Below are 22,189 nucleotides of genomic sequence, written 5' to 3' on the forward strand. Positions count from 1 at the left end.
GATGCTATTATACCCTACTTTTGGGAGTGTAAATGAGAGAAGCCACTTTGGAAAGGATTCTATACTTTTCTGAAATATACTAGAAATAAAATTATCCTACATACTATACTGTTTAGCTATTTAACCACAGATGCTCTTCTGCTTGTTGCCCACTGTTCTCTGTGTACACCCATGCCCATCTGCATAGCCTAAGGAAATGAGACTTGAGAATTATTCAAACCCCTTTAGAGATACTAGCTAAGAAGTAGCTTTGTCATGATTATAATGAGGGCAGGTTTTTATGGTATGTTCTAAGGTTTAAGCTATTTGCAATGATCATGACAGGTAAAAAGACATCCCAGCTTTGCAGAAAAGTGAGCACACAGAAAAACAAATGCAGAGTTTAGGGTCTCTTTGCAGCACAAAGTTCTGAACTCATGAGCACCTTTCAGATGACAGGACTGCTTGTTTCACCTTGGGCAAATTATATTGTTTTTCTCCATACGGAAACACATTAATGATTAATTCCATGTCACAAATAATACATCCTAGTTGAGTCAAGAAAAAGAATAAAAAGATTTTCCTTTGGAGTCATTTAACTAAGAGCAAGTCTGGATTTGAATTCTCTACTTGTGTAAATAAACATGATAAAGTAGTCCTACACTAGCTCAGAACTGAATATAATAAAGGGTTCTTTATTTAGGGGTAGACTCATAGATGAGCAGCCCTCTGTATGAACCTGGAACAGGAACCAAATCCAGCAACCAAGAGAGAGAGGCCACGAAAGCTTTACATCTGCTTTTATAGTACAAGAGACCATGCCCAAGTGGGCTGGTATCTTAAAGGTTATTTGCTGAAGGAGTTCCCACAGCACCTCCCCTGTTGTCTAAATAAGAGATTTGTAAGACTAATACAAAACTGTATATAATAAGAACAAATATCAAGTGTAAAAATTAGAATTATATCAGGCGGTGATGGCTCACACCTTTAATCCCAGCACTCGGGAGGCAGAGGCAGGTGGATCTTTGTGAGTTCAAAGGTAGCCTGGTCTACAAGAGCTAGTTCCAGGACAGGTTCCAAAGCTACAGAGAAACTCTGTCTCAAAAAAAGCCCCCCTGACCAAAAAAAAATTAGAATTACAACCAGCATAAGCGGTATCAAGCAAGAAGCATATGCTAAATGTTTTAATAGTTAAACTATCCTAAGAAGTCTAAGTCTTGTATTAGAAATGGTGTGGCTAAGTCATGAGAGAAAAGTAACTATGACTATCTATTCTTCAACCTTATCAAAGACCTGAGAAGGGAAATAATATTGCTTGAGTAAACAGCAACTTCCAAAATGTGCAATAAATGACAAAGACAACTGGCTACCTAGGCAGTCACCCAAAATCTCATTTGCAACACTGGAGAGACCAAATTTGGCTAAGGCCTAGAGTAATTGATAGACCATTTTCAGAGGCAGGAGAATTTTCAAAACCATCTTACTCTGTCTTGGAAAGTTTGGGCAGTTTTTTTTTTCTTGTATTCTTCTTGTCCTGTCTGAACACTGTGTATTTTGTCAGTGGTTGAGGAATGGACAGTTCTTTGCCAAAAGGTCAATTTTGCCAAGAAGAAAACAAGATCCAAGTGGAATGTCTTCAGTACCTAACATTCTCTGGGAAATAGATCAGTGCTGCCAAGAACAATTGTGTCTACATCAACAGATCCCTAAGTTATTTAAATGCCATATTTTACTATAGACACACACACACATGTATATTCAGGTAATAAATGTATAAGTATCTTGATTAGAGGTAGAAATGTATAGTACAATATGATAAATATATTCTAATATTGTATCAATATACAAAATGTCTTAAGCAGAGGTAGAATCATACATGCATACAATATGATAAAATAACTTTGCATAGGTATTCAAATAGTGTAAGCAGAAATAATAGTATAGTCAATATAACAAATATAATTTGTATATCAGCAATCTATACCAATGTAAATTGTCTATAATTAATAGCTCACAAGTATTCACTCTATCACTCACTATTATTATTAGTGTGAGTAAGCTCACACTAATCTACCTATTATCCCATTCAATTTTTTTTCCCAAAGGAGATCCCTGAGCCTACATAAATTCTACCACACATAGCCCTACACCAGTTATAGTCAATTATTATAAGTAGGCAATGTGAAGGCAATATTTTCTCTGTCCTTTTCTTCTAAGGGTATAGTGAAGAAACAAGCTTTTAAATCAATAACTCTCAGAGGCCATCCTTTAGGTAACAAGGAAGGCAAAGGAATTCCAGATTGTAAAGTACCTTATTGACAGCTCTTACATCTGTCATCATTCCCCATTTTCCAGATTTCTTTTTAACAACAAAAGCAGGAGAATTCCAAGGGCTAGTTGATTCTTTACTATGGTGAACATCTAGTTGCTCCTATACCAGCTGTTCTATAGCCTGCAGTTTATCTTCTATTAAAGGCCATTGTTTAGCTCATATTGATTTCTCAGTTAATCCTTTTAAAGGTAGGGCTGTTGGTACCTCTGAAGGTTTGCTAGTTGTTTTGTGTTCTTGTATGATATTAATGGCTGGTGACTGTTTTTTATAGTACATTATAATATCCTTCCCAGAAACAGGAAATTGCTTCTCCTACCCAAGCATAAGTATTATAGTCAAATATCTCTATGTTCATTGTATGCTGGAGTCATTCATCCATCAGTATTGATTTAGCCTTTAAAGACCCAAGTATCTTTTTCAATCTAAGTTGGTATTTTCAGTAGTCAGATATTCAAGAAGTACTCATTTGGCTTCTGGGTCTGTTACTCCTATTTGTACAGCCTTAGTTAATCTTGGTGTGTTCATCATAAACATCTTGATCCTATGGATCAGTATAACTGCCCTAGCCAAGAATTTGATCTTGGGAAGCCTTAAATCCTTTCACTCTTCCCCGTTGTTCTAAAAATTTTACCTCCTCCCGCTAGTAGTATTTCTACAGTAGTTGTGGCCATCTTCCAAGACTGCTGAAATTAATTGAAGCCAGTTGAATGGGGTAACCTTATTGCTTGAAGCCCATGTTTCTAGTCTTGTAGTAGCTCTAAGAGAGTGATGACTGTGGCCTTAATTTTACCCACAAAGAGAACCAAGAAAGAAGCTGAATCTTTGAGAAAGGAAAAGGATGTTTGTTGTTGTTAAAGCTACTTATTGTCAAATTGTATTATAATGAAACCTTTTAGGAACTTAAGATGTTTTATAGTGATAAAAATACCAAACATTTCCAAAAGTTGTTTTAAATATAACTTTACTATTTTTGTGATTTTAATGTAATTTTATTGTAAGATTTAAATTTTTTTTCTAAAAAAGTTTAGTATCTCTCAAAAATGAGGTACCTTTTTTACTTCAAGAGGGAAAAACCTTCAAGAGGGCACAAGGTAAAAGCAAACTGTAATACATAGACTATTTAATATTTAATAAATGGGATTTATTTACAGATGTTTGCTTTTAAGACGAGACAGGAGCTATTATACAAAAAATCATGCTAATATAAAATATCTTGGAGACCTGTTATTATCTCCTTGGTAGGCCCATTCCACATAGTCAACTTTAGTCATATGGTGATGAAGTCATATGACATTTGTCTTCTCCAACCCTAGCAAAATCTGGTGATCAGCCACATCTTATTTAGAGATGGCAGCCAGCCACATGTTGCTTATATGACAGAATGGGAATATGTCACATGATCTCTTTAAGATTACCTATTTTTACTAGTTCTAAGTTAACCTTTTTTAAAATAGATTTTTTTTTACAGATTTTTAACCAAATCCAATAAAATGGACTTACAAATCTTGAGGGGTAGAATGTTTACTAAACTGTCTATTTTTTCGGTTGTTCTATTTTACTCTCTGTGTCAGGAGCTCCGCCTTACACAAGACATAGAGCTGCTTTTAAATATGCTTGAATGTAGAGAAGGGGAAAGACAGATCTCCACTCTAGAAACTGCCTTTTAATAGAACCCTCCAAAACCATCTTTAATGTTATCTACACCAAAAGAATATATAAACTTTTGTTATTCTGTATCTGTTGGCCAGAGAGCTCAGTGTTACATTCTGAGGTCCAGCTATAAGGAGTAGCCATGAGGTGACTGTAGACACAGTAAGAGTGACAAAGTCAGTCTAACATATTTTGTCTCCATGCCATACTTAAACGACGTTTATGAACACACCAGCATAGACAAACAGACAAACTTTCTGACGACATAGCTTTCTTGAGATATAGACAAACAAAAACTTCCCATGGGAGAAATATTTTGTTACAAATTGTGTAGATGTTGAACTCTTTAAATGGGCAACCTATAGATCCTGAAATGAGTTACTAGTATAAATTTTAAGATATAGAAAAACGATCTTTAGTGGGTTTTGTAGACAGGATTGTAGTTTCTGGTAGAGGATAGGAGGCACCACTGTGGAAGTGCCTTGTGCCCAGTAGCAGCAGGTTGCCAGCTGTGGCGGGCTGGAGGGGGGCGAGGGGCGGAGTGGGTGGGTTGCGGTCCCCAGCTGATCCCATTCCTGGACCTCCCTTATAACCCTGGGATCTTACGTCTGCTGCTAGACTGTCTGTTGTCCCTGAATCATGGGGAGGGGTCAAGAGAGGAGGAGGTCAGGAGAAGGACCATTCTGCTGGAAGCCCAAGGCGCAGCCAAACGCATTCTGCGGGTTTGAATTTTTCTGGCGCATTGTGGTTGCGGGAGTGAGCAAAGGGGGTGAGCGGAGGGCCTGGTATTCGAACACGCCCTGAGTTGTGCCCTCCTGTGGTTTTGTGGGAAGAGGAGGTGAAAGGACAAGGGAAAAGGGGGAGAGCAGGAGAGGAGATTTTCATGCGGGTATAGGAGGTTGTAGGAGCTAGACCAGCATACTGGTGCCCACAAGGGAAGGAAAAGCAAGACAGAAAAAAAGCAGCTTTAGATGCTGCATGGGTGGGGGGGCATCAGTCTCTCTCTCTCTCTCTCTCTCTCTCTCTCTCTCTCTCTCTCTCTTTCTCTCTTCTCTCTCTCTCTCTCTCTCTCTCTCTCTCTCTCTCACACACACACACACACACACACACACACACACGTTGTAACAAACATAGGAATAAGAAATTTATTCAGTTTCGGGCGTGAGAGAGCAGACAGGAAGGAACAGACAGGTTTTGTAGGGAACGGGAAAGGACTAAATAGCTGAGAATTCTTTCTTATCGCCCGATCCCTTAGTTTGAGACAGAGTTGCTGACAACAGCTGCTGCTGTCATTGCCGCAGTGCAGCTTCCCGCTCTTCAGCGGTGACCTGAGCCCAGCCTATGCTGTAGCGGCGACCAGGACCCAGCCTGTGTCCCGCAGGGTTAGAGATGGGCCCGCCGGCAGGCTGTCTGCACAAAGCAGTCAGGACATGGACAGGGGCTCCGCTCCGCTGCCGCTGGCAAGACAGGGCGGGTGGGAGACAGACTCTGTCCTTGAGCTCCCTTGGCAGCCAGGACAGGCTCCGTCAGACGTGGTGGAACGCGGACTCCGCTTCACACTGCTACAATGGCAGGGCTGCTGGAAGACAGAGCTCTGTACGTCTGTACAGAGTGTGCTCGTGTGGCGGGGCAGGGTGCATCTGCCCTGGTGGAAACATTACGCCTTTAAGTAAATTATTATGAAAAATTGAGGATGATTGAGAACAGTACCTGGTGAGAATCAGAATTCTCCATTATAGAAAAGAGAGGAAATGCTGTCGGAGGTGTTCAACATTCCAGAGGCAGTTTTACCACCGGGGGATTGAAATGTCCTAACAAACACGAACTCCTCTACAGATTAAAGAAACTGGCTGCCGCCCTAGTGGCGTTTAGCTGGTTGCTGCGTTACCAGAGATTTTTAAATTGTTATTGTTTTGTTTTTTGTTTGTTTTTTGTTTGGTTTTTAGAGAGAGAGATATAAAGGTTATTGCCTACGGCCAGTCGGGCTGACTTTGACTAACATCCATATCTCACCTGCATCACAAAAAAATTCTCTAATTTCTTAGGTCTTTTGCCTAGGAAGGCATTTCGTCCAGCAGCTCACGGTAAATGTATAATTTCCATTCCAGGGTCTGTTGACATTCCAGGATGTGGCTGTGGACGTCTCCCATGAGAAGTGGTTCTCTTTGATACTGTGAAAATTACAAGGCTTCTGGAGTTCACATTCATCCGCGCTTTCTTAACTCCCTTAGTCCACTAGTTGCTTTTTCAAGAGAGTGCTCTGTGGCCTGAGGAATAAGCATCTGCAGAGAGTTTTTTAGACATTAGTAACCTCTGTAGATTCGATTGAATCAGAAAACATACATTATAAAGCACCACAGCTACGGTTGTAAATATTAACATTCACTGAGCAACGCTTTACTCCCCATTAACTTTCCATCTCAAATGTGTGCATTGATGTAAACAAAGAATTCACAAATGTGCCTTCGTAAGTTTAGTTGTTGGGTTACACCTTTGGCCTGAATGAAAAATGACATGATTGTGCCAAGGTATGGTTGAAGAGGTTTATTGTAGGAATGAGGGGGAAAATAACCAGAGGCATCTGGAAGGGTACAAAATGAACTGGTCCATGAGAAGAGAGGGGGGGGGGGAGAGAGAAAGGAAGAGAAAACAGGAGAGAGGTAGAGACCAAGAGAGGAATCTGTAGCCTAGAGGCCAAGAGAGCACCTAGCGAAAAATGTCTGCTCTGATAAAGTAATGGGCACCTCGGTCATATGTCAAGAGTTTTTTTGATACCTAACAAGGTCCAATCAAACCAGGTTTTGGTGATGGTGTACACCTTTAATGCCAGTACTCTGGGAGGCAGAGGCAGGTGGTTCTCTGTGAGTTTGAGGCCAGCCTGGTCTACAGACCAAATTCCAGGACAGGCTACAAAGCTATATAGAGAAACCCTATCTTTAAAAAATCAAAAAAAAGCAATGTCTAGGCAAACCCAGTATAATTGCTGTGAGAAGTTTTAAAGCCACATTAATTTTATAGACAGGAAATACCATTTGAATAATTATGATTACATACATATATCAGAAAAAATTTCTCCTTCCTTGGTTCAAAAAATGTACTCTGCCCGACATGTGGCCAAACTATTGTCTTTTATTTCAGGGTTTGTTGACATTCAGTGATGTGACTATGGACTTCTTGTAGGAGGAGTGGGAATGCCTAAACCCTGCTCACAGGGCTTTTTGCACAGATCTCCTCTTGGAGAAGAGCAGTAGTCTGGATTCCAAGGGTCCGAATAATTTTCTTGCAGTCTCCCTTGTCACTCCCCTCTGGTTTCCCAGACAGACTACTCTGCATGTGTGTGAGCTGTGTGTGAATGAAAATTCATATCTCATAAAATGAAATCCTCAAAGAGACATTTTTGTGGTATTTTCTTCCTTTGTATTTATCCTTCCTGTAGATGTTGACATCTTTCATTTGTATTTCATGAAAAATCCCAGGTGCTTTCTGAAGAATCTCTTTCCCGTGTGCAAGTCTCACATTGCTCAGTCAGTCCTGCTCACCTGTGAAGCAGATCAAAGAGCTCTGGATGGTGAAGAGAGAGGAGGCAATAGCAACGGATCCAGGTATATTAGGAGGATTTAGGAAGGGATGGGTCTCAAATAATAGTAGATACAGGACATTTGGGCAAATGGGTGGATCTAGAAAACATCATATTGAATGAGGTAACTCAGACCCAGAAAGACAAATATCATATGTACTCACCCATAAGTGAATTTTAGACATAAAGCAAAGAAAAACCAGCCTACAATTCATAATCCCAGAGAATTTAGACAACAATGAGGACTCTGAGACATTAATTGATATAAACTACATAGGAAGTATAAAAAGACAAGATTTCCTGAGTAGATTGGGAGCATGGGTATCATCGGAGAGGGAAGAAAGGGAGGGGAGAGTAAGGAAGGGGAACAGATAAAAATATAAAGCTCAATAAAACAATAAAATATTAAAATGATAGACAAAAAAACAAATACATAAATAAATAAGAAAGGCAAAAGCCACAGACTCATGAGGTTCTGCTCCTAGCTAAATGGCGCTGACAGTAGGTTGCACCACATGACCTGCTTTAACTCATTACCTATGCTTTTAAAAATTACTTTTATGCTCTGTTACATATGGTATGTTTGCGTGATGGTACACCTTGTCAGGGTCCGCTAAGAAGTCCATCACTTGCAGAGACCCACCTCCTCAGTACGTATGTTTCCCCCTCACGATGATTCTACATTCCTGTTACTGGCGACTTTGATTCTCCAGTTACTTTCTTTTTCTCTATCACTTTATATTCCTGCCTGCTTGTTACACAATGTCAATCGAAATAAAAAAGCCTGTTTTCTCTCGTTCACTTTTCATTAACTTTATGTGTAACTTAAATACAACTGTGTGTATATGTAAATGTACTTACTGTTCAAAAAATGTTTTAAGCAATTCTAATAAACTCTGTTCATTTTATCTCCCTCCAGACTAAAAAAGCAATAAGTCTCAAATATTTTAAATTTGTATGTACTTTTAAGTAATAATAAATTTATGGTTAAATCTGTTGCAACATACTATATATGTAATTCAACTCTGCTTTAAAATATATTCTATATAATGATAAAAACTTAAGGTTATAAAGATCTGTTTCAAATTAACTCTAACTCAGTAGACCAGGCTGTCATCTGAATCACAGAGATCCACCTTACTCTTTCTCTATCTCTACCTCTCAGTCTTTACCTTGGGTTGTGAGCTCTGCCTGAATCCCCTTCTTGAACTACTGCCAAACTAGGTAACTACCATGAAATCCAGACAGGCATTTACTATTTTATGCAGCAGCAATAAGTCTCACATCTTCATCAGTATCATTAGTAGATTTGGTAAGACAATTGGGAATTCTTAAAGGGAGGAACTAGTTAAAAAGAGAGTTTCTCCCACATCCAAAAAAGAAAACACTATTGCAATGGAGGGATTTGGTCTCTGTATGATAGCGTACCAGGCACTTTGGAAATGGAATGATCAAATTTAAATGGGATTTATATAATGTTAATTTTAAAACATTATCAACCTTATCATTTTTGTTTTAACACTAAAAAGTGTTAAACTCAGTGCTAAGATATAAGGCTCAGAATAACTTAATAAAACACATCGGAAACATATTCAAATTTAGACAATGAAATTTAACGGAGAGCAAATTCCAGCATTGCATTATAAGATTACAGAGGAACAGTCTAAAGCTTTCTTTTCTTTTTTTTTTTAATTCTTCTTTAGTTTTTGATTTCTTTTTAGCTTTGGAGCCTGTCCTGGAACTCACTCTGTAGACCAGGCTGGCCTCTAAATCACAAAGATTCTCCTGACTCTGCCTACTGAGTGCAGGGATTAAAGGTGGGCACCACCACTGCCTGGCCTGCCTAAGGTTTTCAAATATCCAACTTTAGTATATCCAGCAACCTTTATGGAATTGCCAAATTTCAGAGTCTCTGTTACAGCTAATTTGACTTCTATGCCAATGTTACATTTAAAGAGATTCAAGAAAGCAATAGTCTCATATAGTATGCATTCACCTTTTGTAAAGCAAATGTTAAACTCATGGTCATTTTGTAATAGAATTACCCTAATGACTGGATAGACTGGTTAAAGGTATTTTAGAGCCTGGTTCACAATTACAACGGAGTACCTAGTTCAGAGAGGAGGGTAAGATTATTGAACAACAAAGTAAATATAGAGGAAGGGAAAGTTCCCAAGATAACTTTTTTTTGTTGTTTTTGTTTTTTTTTTTTTTTTTTTTTTTTTTTTTTTTTTTGGTTTTTCAAGACAGGGTTTTTCTCTGTAGCTTTAGTGCTTGTCCTGGAACTAGCTCTTGTAAACTAGGTTGGCCTTGACCTCACAGAGATCTGCCTGCCTCTGCCTTCCAAGGGTTGGGATTAAAGTTGTGTGCCTGGCAATAAAATTCTTACAGAAGGAGATGATGCTACTGTGGAAAGACAAGCTATATATGATGATCACAGCCTGGATTTCTGCTGCACAGAAGCTTTGAATACTTGGGACAGAATTGGGGACATAGAAAAAAAAGTTGTGTCAGTTACTAAACTTATGCAGGGCTCAAAGGAAGCCTTTATGGATTTCTTACAAAAATTGACTTCAGCAGTAAAAAGAATGATACCAATTTCAGAAACTAGACAAATTATAATTGACTTTTGAAAATGCCAGTTCTCTATGCAAAAGAATAATTGATTCATTAAAGGCAAGGTCAGCACCTTTGGAGGAATGGATCTGAGATACAATTAATATTGAATCTCATGACCATGATGATGCGTGTATAGGAGAGGTGATTTCCAGAGGTTGGAAAGAAAAATGAAATGTCAAATGTTATAATTGTAGTAAACAAGGTCATCTTAAGAGCGATTGCAGACAGGGTGTTCCTAGAAACAATGTTTTTTTTTTTTCTAAGAATAATCCATTTAGAATGCCCATCCCTTATGGATTATACAGAAAGTGTGGCAAAGGCAGGTATTGGACTAATGAATGAAGTTCAATGAGGAATATTCATGATATTCCTTTGCTGTTGGGAAACTTCTTAAAGGACCTCTCACAGACCCCTATGCCAAATCCAGTTCACTAGTTCCCTACCATCATAAAGGAAATTCATTCCCAAAGCAATTAAAGAACCTAATGCCTATTATAAGAAATCATACTGCACTGGAAAACAGAACATCTATAGAAGAGAGAACAAAAAATTCAGGAGAAACCATAAAGCAAGTATTTTGGCAAACTTCTATAAATAAACAAAGACCAAAATTAAAAATACGAATAAGTGACACTGTCATTAAAGGTTTGGTAGACACAGACATGGATGTAACAATAATTTTACCAAAATCTTGACATTCAAATTGGCCCCTTCAGGATGTAAATGCTCAGATTTCAGCGATTAGACCTTTATCAGAGTGCAAGATGGGTCAAATGTATATGGCTCAAAGAAAAATATTAGATCCACATGTGGCTAACATAGCAATAAATTTGTGGAGATGTGATTTGTTACAGCAATGGAATACTCAGATTCACATTCCCCCAATCTTAGAAACAAACCATAAATTAACGTATGTTTCAAGAAAGATATTGTAAAGTATAAAGAACAGTCACTGACTATTCAGGTTGTACAAGAACAGGGCACAACAGCTTCTGATATTTCAAAGGTACCAACAGTCCAACCTTTAAAATGGTTGACAGACATAACTATATGCGTTAAGCAATGGCCTTTAACAATAGAGAAACTGCAGGCTTTAGAACAGCTGGTTAAGCAGCAACTAGAGGTTCAGCATATTGAAGAATCAGTCAGTCTGATTCTTCTGTATTTGTTATTAAAAAGAAATCTGGAAAGTAGAGAATGATAAGAGAACTAAGAACTGGTAATGAGGTGATTCAGCCAATGGACTCTCTACAGTCTGCAATTGCTTTGCCTTCTCTATTGCCTAAAGGATAGCTTCTTATTGTTACTGATTTAAATGTTGTTTCTTCACTATACCTTTACAAGCAAAGGACAGAGAAAATTTGCTTCACAGCACCTACTTATAATAATTCTCAGTCTGCTAAAAGAAATCAATAAATCAATGGAAGGTTCTCCTAGAGGGAATGTTAAATATCACTACCCTTTAAATATTTTGTAAATCAGCAATTGATTGAAAATAATGCATAAGCTTTTTCCTGAATCTATAGTTTACCATTACATGGGCAACATTTTGCTATCTGATTCAAGTGAAGATACTTTAAAATGAATATTTGAAGAAGTAAAGAAAATTTTGTCTTGTTGGGAATTACAGATTGCTCCTGAAAAAAATACAAAGAGGAGAATCTACTGATTATTTAGGTTACAAAATAGATTTATAAAAAATTAGGTCCCAAGAGTTGCAAATTAGGAAAGATCAAAGAAGGCCAGAGTGACTTCCAGGATCAGGCGAACAAGGTCTGTACCACCTCTGCAAACAGGCAGGAAGGACTGAGTAACCTCTGGGAGCACCAAATGACCCTGGGAGTCCCGCGTGACTAGAACTGTAGCCCTGACTACACCTTGAGGAGTGACCACATGATTCTTGGATCCATTGGCATTGGGAGGAGTGATCACTGGAGAAACAACCTCAGCTATACCAATTAGAGGAAAAGATGTGTAGACAACAAAGTCAGAACAAACTGAATAACAAAAAGAACAACACAACACTACCAAAAATAGTGGATCTATAACAGGATAACTTGAACACCCCAACACAGATGAAGCAGAAGAAAATGACCTTAAAAATAACTTTAGGAAATGTTTGAGACCCTCAAAGAGGAAATGAAAAATTCCATCAAAAAAGTAAAATAAAGAGATTAATTGCAGACACTTAATGACTTCCAAAGATTAGAAGGAGATATTTCTCATCTACAGTGTACTATCGGGATAAAACTTGATGAAGAGATTAATTTAAACAAAAACTTAGATGGTGACAAGAATGTTGACTGGACTGTTCGTTCCCAGCTGCCCAGAGCCAAATAATTACACAGAAATTGTATTTATTACAACACTGTTTGGCCAATATTTTAGGCATTTTCCTAGCTAGCTCTTATATCATAAATTAACTCATTCCTATTAATCTATATATTGCCATGAGGCTGTGGCCAACTGGTAAGATTTTCAGGTGTCTGTCTCAAATAGCCAAAGTTTGACTTCTTCCTTTCCAATTTAAATTTCCTTGATCTCCTTTTGTTGTCTTATTGCTCTAGCTAGAACTTCAAGAACTGTGTTAAATAGATATGGAGAGATGGGACAGACTTGTCTTTTTCCTGATGTTAGTGGGATTGCTTTGAGTTTCTCTCCATTTAATTTGATGTTGGCTGTCATCTTGCTGTATATTGCTTTTATTATGTTTAGATATGATCTCTGATCTCTCCAAGACCTTCATCATAAAGGGGTGTTGATTTTGTCAAATGCTTTTTTTTAGCATCTAATGAAATGATTATATGTTTTTTATTTCATCTTATTTATATGGTGGATTACATTGATGTTGAACCAGCCCTGCATCTCTGGGATGAAGCCTACTTGATCGTGGTAACTGGTTTTTTTTTATGTGTTCTTGGTTTAATTTACATGTATTTAATTGAATATATTTGCATCTATGTTCATGAGTGAGACTGGTCTGTAATTCTCTTTCTTGGTTGAGTCTTTGTGTGGTTTTGGTATCAGGGTAACTGTAGCCTTATGAAAAAGAGTTTGGCAATGTCCCTTCTGTTTCTCTTCTGTGGAGCATTTTTAGGAGTATACATATTAGCTCTTCTTTGAAGTTCTGGCAGAATTCTGCACTGAAACCATCTGACCCTGGGCTTTTTTTTTTTTTTTTTTTTTGGTCGGGAGGCTTTTGAAGATTGCTTCCATTTCCTTGCAGGTTTTAGACTTATTTAAATTGTTCACCTGGTCTTGATTCCATTTTGGTATGTGGTACCTTCTCAGACTATTGCCCATTTCTTTTACATTTTCTAATTTTGTGGCATATAGTCTTTTGTATTATGACCTAATGATTATCTGGATTTCTTCAGTATCTTTTTTATGTCCCCCTTTTATGTCTGATTTTGTTAATTTGGATGTTCTTTTCTGCCTTTAGAGTGGTTTGGATAAGGGTTTGTATATCCTGTTGATTTTCTCAAAGAACCAGCTCTTTGTTTCATTGATTCCTTGTATTGTTTTCTTTGTTTCTATTTTGTTGATTTCTGTTCTTAATTTGATTATTTCCTGTCACCCACTCCGTCTAGTTTTGTTCTAGAGCTTTCAGGTGTGCTGTTAAGTCACTACTGTGAGCTTTTTCCACTTTGTGTAGGCATTTAGTGCTATGAACTTTTCTCTTAGCAATGCTTTCATAGTGTCCTCCATAGATTTGAGTATATTGTGCCTCATTTTCATTGAATTCTAGGAAGTCTTTAATTTCTTTTTGTATTTCTTCCTTGAACCAGGGGTTGTTCAATTGAGCACTGTTCAGTTTCCTTGAGTTTGTAGGCTTTCTGCAAGTAGTTTTATTGTTAAATTCTAACTTGAAACCTTGGCGATTCAATAAGATACAGGGGGTTATTCCTATTTTTTTTTTGAATCTGTGGAGTTTTGCTTTGTTACCGAATAGGTGATCAATTTTAAATAAGGTTCCATGAGGTGTTGAGGAGACCGTATATTCTTTTATGTTTGGGTGAAATGTTCTATAGATATCTGTTAAATCCATGTGAGTCATGACATCTGTTAGTTCTCTTATTTCTTTATTAAGTGTCTGTCTGGGTGACCTGTCCATTGTGGAGAGTGGGGTGTTGAAATCTCCTGCTATTAGTGTGTGGGATTTAATGTGCAATTTATGTTTTAGTAATCTTTCTTTTACATTTGTGGGTACTCTTATATTTGGGACATACATGTTCAGGATTGAGACTTCATCTTTAAAGATTGTTCTTGTTATGAATATAAAGTGTCCTTCTCCATCTCTTCTGCTTGATTTTAGTTTGAAGTCTATTTTGTTAGATATTAGAATAGCTACACCCACTTGTTTCTTAGGTCCATTTGTTTGGAATATCTTTTCCCAACCCTTTTCTCTGAGGTAGTGTCTGTCTTTGAGGTTGAGGTGTGTTTCTTGTATATAGCAGAAAGATGGATCCTGCTTTTTTATCCATTTTTTTATTTTGTGTCTTTTTATAGGTGAATTGAGTCCATTGATATATAAGAGATATCAGTAATCAGTGATTGTTATATTTTGTTATATTTCTGTTATTTTTTGTTGTTAGTGTTTGTGTGTTTCCCTTTTTGGAGGTTTGATGATGTGAGGTTATCTGTTGCCTGTGTTTTTGTGGGTTCAGTTAGTTTTCTTTTTATAGGGCCAGATTTATGGATATGCATTGCTTTAACCTGGTTTTGTCGTGGAATATCTTGTTTTCTCCATTGATGGTGATTGAAAGCTTTGCTGGGTATAGTAGTCTATGATTGCATCCATGGTCCCTTAATGTCTGCATCTGTGGTCTCTTAGTGTCTGCAGCACATCTGCCCAGGACCTTCTGGCTTTCATAGTTTCCATTGAGAAGTCAAGTGTAATTTTGATTGATCTGCCTTCATGTGTTACTTGATGTTTTTATTTGCAGCTCTTAATATTCTTTTTTATTCTGTATGTTTTTCATTTTCATTATTATATGGCGAAGAAACATTTTTTGGTTCAGTCTATTGGGTGTTGTGTAAGTTTTCTGTATCTTCATAGGGATATCCTTTTTTAAGTTGGGAAAGTTTTCTTCTATGATTTTGTTGAAATATATTTTCTGTTCCCTTGAGCTGGAGTTCTCCTTCTTCCATTCCTATTATTCTAAAGTTTGGTGTTTTCGTGGTGTGCCAGATTTCCTGTGTGTTTTGTGTTAAGAATTTGTGGATTCAGTGTTTTCTTTGACTGATGAATTTATTTACTCTACAGTATCTTCAACACCTAAGATTTTCTCTTCCATTTCTTGTTTTTTTGTTGGTTATGCTTGCTTCTATATTTATGCTTTGTTTTCCCAGATTTTCCATATCCAGAATTCTCTCAAACAGAGGTGTTTCTTTATTACATCTATTTCAGTCTTTAATTCTTTTTTCTTTATTTTATTCTTTTCAAATTAAAATTTCCGCCTCCTCCCCGTTTCCCATTTCCCTCCCCCTCTCTCCACTCCCCTCCCCCTCTCCCCACTCCTCTCCCCCTCCCCCCACTCCCCTCCCCCTAGCCCCACTCCCCTCCCCCTATCCCCACTCCTCTTCTCCTCCCCCCACTCCATTCCCCCTCCCCCTCGATACTGAAGAGCAGTCCAAATTCCCTGCCCTGCGGGAAGTCCAAGGTCCTCACACTTCTATCTAGGTCCAGGAAGGTGAGCATCCAAACAGGCTAGGCTCCCACAAAGCCAGTTCATGTATTAGGATCGAAACCTAGTGCCATTGTCCTTGGCTTCTCATCAGCCTTCATTGTCCGCCATGTTCAGAGTGTTCAGTTTCAACCCATGCTTATTCAGTCCCAGTCCAGCTGGCCTTGGAGAGCTCCCAATAGATCAGTTCCACTGTCACAGTGGGTGGGTGCACGCCTCGTGGTCCTGATTTCCTTGCTCATGTTCTCCCTCCTTCTGCTCCTCATTTGGACCTTAAGAACTCAGTCCGTTGCTCCAAATTGGGTCTCTGTCTCTATCTCGATCCATCGCCAGATGAAGGTTCTAAGGTGATATGCAAGATATTCATCAGTATAGGATAGGGTCATTTCAGGTTCCCTTTCCTCAGTTGCCCAAGGTACTAGCTGGGGTCAGTCTTTAATTCTTGAACAGTTTGAACTGTTTGATTCACCTGCTTGATTGTTTTTTCTTGGTTTTCTTGTGGGTTTTTTTTTTTGAGAGATTTATTGATTTCTTCCAATTGTTTGTTGCTGTTTTCCTCCATTTCTTTAAGGGAAATTTTCACTTTCTCTTTAAATGTCTCCATCATCCTCATAAAGTTACAATTAAAATCGTTTTCTTCTGCTTCTTCTGGGTTAGGATGATCAAGTCTTCTTGTTTTATGACCATTGGGTTCTGGTGTTGCCATGCTGGTTTTTAGGTTTCTAAATGAATTTTTGCATTTGCACCTACCCATCTCTTTCTCCAATTGTTCTGGCAGTGTCTTTGCCTCTTGGTCCAATCCTTGCAGTGGCTGTCTATGTCTTTGGGAACTGTTCTTGGTCTACTGTGTACTGTCACTGTCTGTTTCTCAGGAAGCCACTGAGGTCTCTCTTGACTTGGTCTCTTGGTTAACTCTCTTGGTCAGTTCTGTTTAGTCACAGCCTGTATTTCTGAATTCCTCTCTTGGTCCTCTCTATGTAGTCTCAGCCTGTGCTTTAGGGTTACTCTTTTGGTCCTTTTGTGTAGTTCCAGCTTGTGTTGCAGATATCTTTTGCGGTTTCCGGGGGATAGCAGGGTTTGGGGGCACAGTGGACTTGTAGCTTGCAGGGTCTGATCCATAGGGTGGGGGCCTTTCAACAGCCTCCTGGTAGGAATTTGCCTGCTGGTTGGCTAGAGAAGCTGAGGCAGGTAGGGGAGGGCCTGGGTTTTTTCTCTCAGTATGGAGGTCCTAGAGAGTGGGCGTGTCCTGCCAGGTGGGTGCTCACTTACTTCGTGGTCTTTTCTGTGAAACTGTAGCCTGTGTTTCAGAGTTCCTCTGAGGCTGTGTTTGGGGGTGGAGTGGGGCTTGTAGCTTACAGGGTCCATCAACAGGATGTGGGTATTGGAGCAGCCTACCTGCAGGTAACTTGCCTGCTGGCTGGCTACAGAAGCTGAAGCAGGTCGGGGAGAACACAGGGTTTTGCCCCAGTATGGAAGGCCTAGAGAGTGGGGTGTCCCAGTGGGTGGGTGATCCCTCACAACTTTGTCATCTTTGTGAATTTGCAGCCTGTGTTTCTGTAGTTTTCAATAATAATTCATACACTTATCACATCTAAGGTTTTCCCATCAAATCCGTGGAGAGTTTTGTGACTACTTCATCATTAAAAAGGAATTTGAAATCTTGCTTTCCTACTCTGTATCTCCTTTTTATTCTTCGTCTTATTAAGATTTCTGAACCTCACTCTTACGGATTTGATTCACTAACAAAGAAGAAAGCATGTCTTCTCACACTTTTCTTGCTAATGTTGTTTTATTTTCTGCACTGTACTTTTTGTCCAGGTTTATGAACCAAAAATCCATTTCTTCCACGATCCATTAGGAGTTTATCACAAAAGCTTTTTGAAGTTTTCCTTATGACATTTCCATTGCTAATGAGATTTTTATTACAGGACTTCTATTCATTATATGATTTTTTTTCTTTTAAAAATTCTGCTTTGTAAAATTACTAGTAGAATTTTTATACTTTTTAGTTAGAAATAGCAGTTTGATATTTTTGTTTGTTGGACATGGTCTATTCGTCTATTTCTTATATAACGTGTCTTATTCACATGTTTTCTCTTGGATAAATTCTCTCTGATTTTTCTATGTATATTTCCCTCTAATTATAAGTTGCAGTATTGCTTGAGTGGGTGACCTGTGCTATTTTATAACTTTTCTTCCAGTGTACTTCTTTCAATTTTATGAGCCAATGATTCTGGATGCAAGGTTCATAGTTGATTTCATTTCTATTCCACATATACCCTTCTATGCTCCCTGTCTATAGAAATGTTGACAATACAACAGGAATCATTTGGGGATTTGGGGTTTTGCTATGTGCTTTTCCATTTTCTGTAACAGAGTTGTATTAATTTTAGCATTTCAGATTTGACACCTTAGTGTGAAATGTCAAGAAGAGTTCCAATCTTTGTGCCTAAGACAAAAACTCAGAGAAGAGCATCAGGAAAATGTCTGTTTCTCCAATAAATGCTCCCCAGGTAAGTGTCGTGTATCCCCCTCACCCTTTTTTTAATTGAAACAATACAAACCTTAAATTTTTTGCCTCTGGTACAGTTAGCTAAAGTATGTATTTCCTGTACTTTTTTCCTTTTTCCTCTCTGATAATCAAGAGTAAGCTTCTAAATCGTGTCACATGCATAGCACAGCTTTTTCATGGAGTAAAGGCCTGTAATCCTGAAGGAGATGCCATTGTCAATGATGACCAAAGAAATATATGTGGAATTTCTGAAGCTGTTTTTATCTGTATTAGTTATGTCACTTTTAGGAAGATTGAGATAATAGTAATGCTGCCTAATATTGATTTTTCTATTTACTTCATGTTCATCAAAATATTCTCATAAATAACAAAGAATTTGGTTCTATGTGTTGTTTGGAACATTGTACAAATGTAATGTTATACTCTTTACTCTTAAGAAAAAACAATGTCTTTTTATTCATCCATGAGTTCTTCATTCCATATACTACCTCTTTGTTCTAGAAAGGGTGCAGCATTGGACCTAGGCTTCAGGATCTAAACTGAAAACCTTAGAGTCAGATCAGGCCCAGCTGCAGACAGGATTAATCCAGTGTCCATATATTAACAAGTCTGGCAGTTGTCGAATTTGCAAGCACGATTTTACTCCCCATAACTCTACCATCTGAAATGTGACACTGGGATCCTGTTTGGTAACATTGTTCTTAAACATAGTCTCCTGAATCTAGACCTTAAATGTGTATCTTATAATTCTTAAAAGTTTGATGATTGTAAAACTATTATGTCACACTGTTTACACAGAGAAATAAAATATAATATATAATCATTTTAGAAAGTATCTTTTATTAATTTTTTGACACAGAATTTCTCTGTATAACAGTTCTAGCTGTCCTGGAACCAGCTCTTGTAGACTAGGCTGGCTATGAACTCACTGAGATTTATTACCTCTGCCTCCTGAGTGCTGGGATTAAAGTGTGAGTCATCACTGCCCATAGAAAGTATCTTTTATTGAAATTAAATTTTACCTTCATTTTATGTGTGTGAGTATATTTGCCTAAATGGATACCCGTGTATTCTGTATGCTACATTGGATCCAATTGAACTAGAGTTAAAATCTGTTGTGTAGTGCCATGAGGATGCAGGAACTGAGCAGCATTTTAACAGACATTACAGAATCTGAACCTAGGGGAAGACATGCAAATGTAGTGACTGTGTCAAATAACAGCAGCCTTAAAGTTCCAGTCTATAAGACTTCCTTTCTATGCTCAATTAAAGATGCCATGATAAGCTAAAGGGGTCTAAAATAATCTGAGGGTTAAGATCTCAGGGGTAAGAAATCTACTCAAAACAGCTTCCATCTATCCCTATTTCTTTATTCTTCTTTCTCATTTCTTTAAGTTCTCCCTTATTCTGTCTTGTTCTCCTTTGTTCTCTCTTGTTGCTCCTTGTTTTATCTGTTACAAGTGTTTCCAGTCATATATATCCTTAAAACCCAGCCCTCCAGGTTTCAAGTCTGAAATTTTTTTGCCCCATAAAAAATCAGATAAGAGTTCTCTCTCTCTCTCTCTCTCTCTCTCTCTCTCTCTCTCTCTCTCTCACACACACACACACACACACACACACACAGAGAGAGAGACAGAGACAGAGAGACAGAGAGACAGAGAGACAGAGAGAAAGAAAGAGAGATCAACACATGTCTAGTGAACTCCTTAATGGAGAAAGTTAGGTAAGAAAGGAATTAAATCATCAGGGGATCCTAGAGGGGGAAGTTAGTGCACATTTTTAGGTGGTAGACAAAAGGATTTTGTTCAGTAAAATTATGAATAGGGTGCATATTTTTTAAATCCGTGCACCAGTTTTTTCCTCTTACAACATGCATAGAATCAGGTAACCAAGCAACCTACATAAACAGTTAGGGAGAGGCCATGTCTCTTGGTCTGATTAGCACATATATCAGAAGCTGCAATTTCTATGGGCCTAGGTCTGGAGTTAGACTTACTGCTCTAAGCAAATAAGAGACAAAGTTCTGGGTCTAAATGATCAGTTCTGGGCTATGCTGTTATCAGTCATTCTAATTGGCGGTGTTGTGTGTCTTTCTCTGGGTTGCAGTTAATTATTTCTTCTGCTGTCCTGGAGAGTAAAATATGAGTGGTAAATTTCCTGAACTAAAATCATCAGTAAACTGAGGTGAAAGTGAGCATAAGAAGTTAGGAATCTTTTGAGTAAAATAAAAGCAAAGCAACAGCATGGGCAGTAATTCTATGTCCTTGGAGTTCTGTGAATATCTTAAATAAAATGCTCTTTCCTGGTCCCTAAGCACTGACCAAATGCCTGCTTATAAAGATAATTGCAGGAAGGCAGATATCTGCATTTACCTAGGAGATAAGAATGAAGGCCTAGGAGTGTGAAACTGGTCTCTATGTTTAGTCTTTGAGCAGCATGATTTTAATCCTAGCAGTAGGGAGGATGAAGCAAGAGAATATGGTGAGTTCCATGTCAGTCTGGGTTAGTTCCAAGCTGACTAGGACTACACAGTATAACTCTCAAGAACATGAATAAGAAAATAGAGAACTATTCTTCATATGATCCTTCGGAGAGGACCTTTCGTTATTGCTCCATCACCTATTGGCCTACCTTATGCAAGGTACATTGTTTACATAAAAATGAGAAGGATATTATTGGTCCCTGAGGTTTGGTATAGATCAAATTGGGGGTTCCTCTGAGAATCCAATTAATGATTGTGCAACAGAAAAGGCCTCCACTAAGTCTACTATTCTGAGAATTTATAACTTATTTGTCTAATTAAATTTAAGAAAATATCAGTTATTGAATCTTTTACTTGTGCGATGTTCCCTGAATTCTCTGAAATTTTCAGAGAACCACCTCATGTATGATAAATATGAGAAGATCTTAGATCAAGGCACAAAGCATATTCTGCACAATCATAAGAATATCCAAGAGAAGTATTATAAATGTAATGTGTTTGGTAAAGTGACTCACAAATCCCCCCAGTGTACACTTCCCAACACAAGTGATACTGTAGAAAACAGATCTGATAATGCCAGAGATACGTATATTGAATCACTAAACCTAAACAGATATAAAAGTGGGAATACTGGAGAAGAACCTTGCAAATATAATGGCTATGTAAGCAGTTTCAATTTGTGTTCCATAATTAGTCAACATCAAAGAATCCACACAGGAAAGAAAGAACACAAAAATATGGAGTATGATTTTGAACATAAACTCAAGCTAAAACAAACCAATAGTGGAAGGAAATCACACCAATGGAGGAAATGTGGAAAATGTTTCAAGATTGTCTCAAACCTAAATAGACATCAGTTTGTGGTTCTTCCTGCAACCAGGTATTGCTTCAGGGTAAACTACTGAGATTTATTAAATTTATTGATGGTTGAATCCTACTTTTGCAGGTGATAATGGTTGGAAGTAAAGAACTTGCTTTGGGTGATCTGTTCGTATTTAGCTTATCATGGCTGGCTCCTACAGTTAGTACAATTTTGAATAAATTCAGGCTCTTCTTTCCAAATGTTCAAAGCTCTTTCTGTCAGTTGGTGCTGTATCAGGGATGTTCCGCCTGAGAGAGCAGACAATGGAGAGTTCAGTTTCAGTTTTTTCCTTAACCATCTGGGTTTGCAGCTGGCTGGATAGACTCTGGAGATTCCAATTTTAGGTGTTCAATGGATAGGGACCTCTGCTTGATGATCTTGAAATCATTATTCTACATCTCTATAGATTGTCAGTATCATGGTAAAATTTTAAACTTATGCACAATGAAAAGACATCTCATATTGTACCCCATCACAACATTGTTTTCT

This window comes from Chionomys nivalis, chromosome 2 (genome assembly GCF_950005125.1).
Source record: "Chionomys nivalis chromosome 2, mChiNiv1.1, whole genome shotgun sequence".
Taxonomy (NCBI): domain Eukaryota; kingdom Metazoa; phylum Chordata; class Mammalia; order Rodentia; family Cricetidae; genus Chionomys; species Chionomys nivalis.